This window comes from Sprattus sprattus, assembly GCF_963457725.1.
Source record: "Sprattus sprattus genome assembly, chromosome: 6".
NCBI lineage: Eukaryota > Metazoa > Chordata > Actinopteri > Clupeiformes > Clupeidae > Sprattus > Sprattus sprattus.
The window spans coordinates 15,702,372-15,704,624 of NC_137925.1; the positions used below are offsets into that span (position 1 = coordinate 15,702,372).

Consider the following 2,253-nt stretch of genomic DNA (forward strand, 5'->3'; position numbering starts at 1 on the left):
CCTCATTCACAAATGTTACCTATGCATTCGTCACTCCTCTCAGTGCAGAGTCTCCGAGCAGAAACACCTTAAAGAATGAACCGGAAGATCCCCAGTCCCCCCCACCCCCACCCCCCATTACCACAGAAGAAGAGAGAAACGAAAAACAAAAAAGAAAAGCAACCCAACTGAAGCGGATGGATCAGCTGCAACAGCTATATGAGCGCTTTGATTAAGGAAACGACGTAAATAAGTCTGAGAGTCGTCCCACGGGCCTCACAGACGGCCACCGCAGCAGGGACGAGAGGACGAGGGGAGACAGGACAGGGAGAAGCTAGGGAGGTCAGATTGGGGAGTGGTGAGTCTCGCGTTAGCTCCGTGCAGAGGTCATGTGTGACTGGGAGTCCCCATCATGGCTACCAGAGAAAGGACTGTCCATGTCACAGGTGCCATCCAAAAAAAAAAAAAAGAAGATGACCACAGGAAACAGAGAGCATTTTTTTCTATCCTCCAGTTCAAAGGTCAAAGGTCAGAGGTGCTCTCAAGGAGTTTAAGCCAGTGCCAGCCTCCCTCAGGTCGCCATGCTGACCTTCATAGACAAATGGGAAGGGATGACAAAAACCAACCCTGACCCTGAAGTTGAGCCACTACTACAATCTGTTACCCACAATCCTCTGGCCTAATGGATGTCGGTTGGGCTTCGATGGAAACGGCATCCTGTAATCATCCCTAGCCAATCGGAGTGGCCAGAGGAGGGAGATCAATACAATTGGCCTTTCAAAATAGAAGGAAGAATCAATCAATCAACCAATCACTCACTCACTCAATCAATCAATCAATCAAACGATAAATACATTAGCAAAGCCTGGCCTGGGAGCTGTGATCTGCTGCAACTTGCCATGCAAAGCCCCAAACCCTACAGACTAGTGCTGTTGCCTAAGCTTGACATAAGGTAGAGGAGGCCACACAGGGACATACGCCGTCAAAGGGAGGATTTCAGTGATGGAGCTGTGTTCACATTCTTACTGGGCATTCGGTGAAAAAAAACAACATGACGTTCCGTGAGCAAGGAAGCTGTCTAGAGTGAGGAAGCAGTTCTGAGTGCTGGAAGGAAATGGAAAAAGGTCTGCGTTGAGTAGCCAAGGTGAGTGATGTGAAGCTCAGACAGGAGGCGTCATCGAACGACACACAAAAAACACCCACACACACACAGACACACACTCACACATACACACACACACACACACCACTCACAGAACATGTGTAATGTGAAGGTCTGACTAGAAGCTTCATCTAACACGCACTCATGCACGTACGCACGTATGCACGCTTAACGAACACTCAAACTCATACATGAAAAACTGATGGCAGCGTCAGGGCAGCTGTCAATATTACTCTATAAGGAAGAAAATAAAAACACTCTTGCTCTGTATCACAATGAAGTGAACATTTCTTTCTCTCTCTCTCTCTCTCTATCTCTCCATCTCTCTTCCTCCCTCCTTTCCTGTCTCTCTGCAATCCCCTATCCTGCAAGTCTTCTGCTATTCTGTGGTTCATTTGATTGACATGCCTTGATGAGTCAGCGCTAAAAACCTAAGGAATCAAAGAGCCAAATAAAGTTCAACAATAAAGTTCAACAGTACAACAGTAATCATAATAGTGATGGTAATGATGATTCAAGAGAAGATAAATCAATCAGACCAAAAGCTATGCATCTACAATCAGCGATACACAATGAACCCTACTGGGCATGTGCAACTCTTAAGGCTCCGCCCCTCTGTGTTCCTGACCACTCCCACTTCCTATTTTCTGGCTGTGCACAATGGAAGGCTTTTACTCAGAATTATTTTACACTGGAACAGTTTCTTTACCACCCCTCCCTCTATCTCCCCCCACACACACTCTCTCTCTCTCTCTCTTACACACACATATACACACACACCCCCTTGTCTGTGGATGTCTGAAAGCAGTGATGTGATGAGCCTGCTGGTCAGATGTGAGTGCCTGTCCTCTGCCTGTGGGCTGGTACCTTTCCTCTCTTCCTTTCCTTTCCTTTCCTTTCCTCTCACCCCTCTCTCCCTCTCTTTTCCTCTCCCTCAACTCTCTCTACATCATTCACTCGTTTCTTTATTAGTCTTTTATAATCCTGAGAGTCAAAACAGTACATACATCTTTATGAAACAGCAGAAGAAATGAAAAGAAGTCGAACCAAAAACAGAAACAGAAAGTCTACATAGCTATATCTGTACAATTGCACACAGAAAAAACGAACAG

At 46.1% G+C, this 2,253-nt stretch overlaps 1 protein-coding gene across 1 annotated transcript in view; it reads right to left on the reverse strand.

Annotated features, from left to right (window-relative positions):
• Window positions 1–1,916: 1,916 nt before the first annotated feature.
• adam10a (ADAM metallopeptidase domain 10a) overlaps window positions 1,917–2,253 on the reverse strand; it is a 78,459-nt gene continuing 78,122 nt past the window's right edge. The window contains exon 16 of the mRNA XM_080840666.1: window positions 1,917–2,253. This exon is cut by the window's right edge and continues 894 nt beyond it. The gene's annotated coding sequence lies outside the window, so the exon portion shown is untranslated.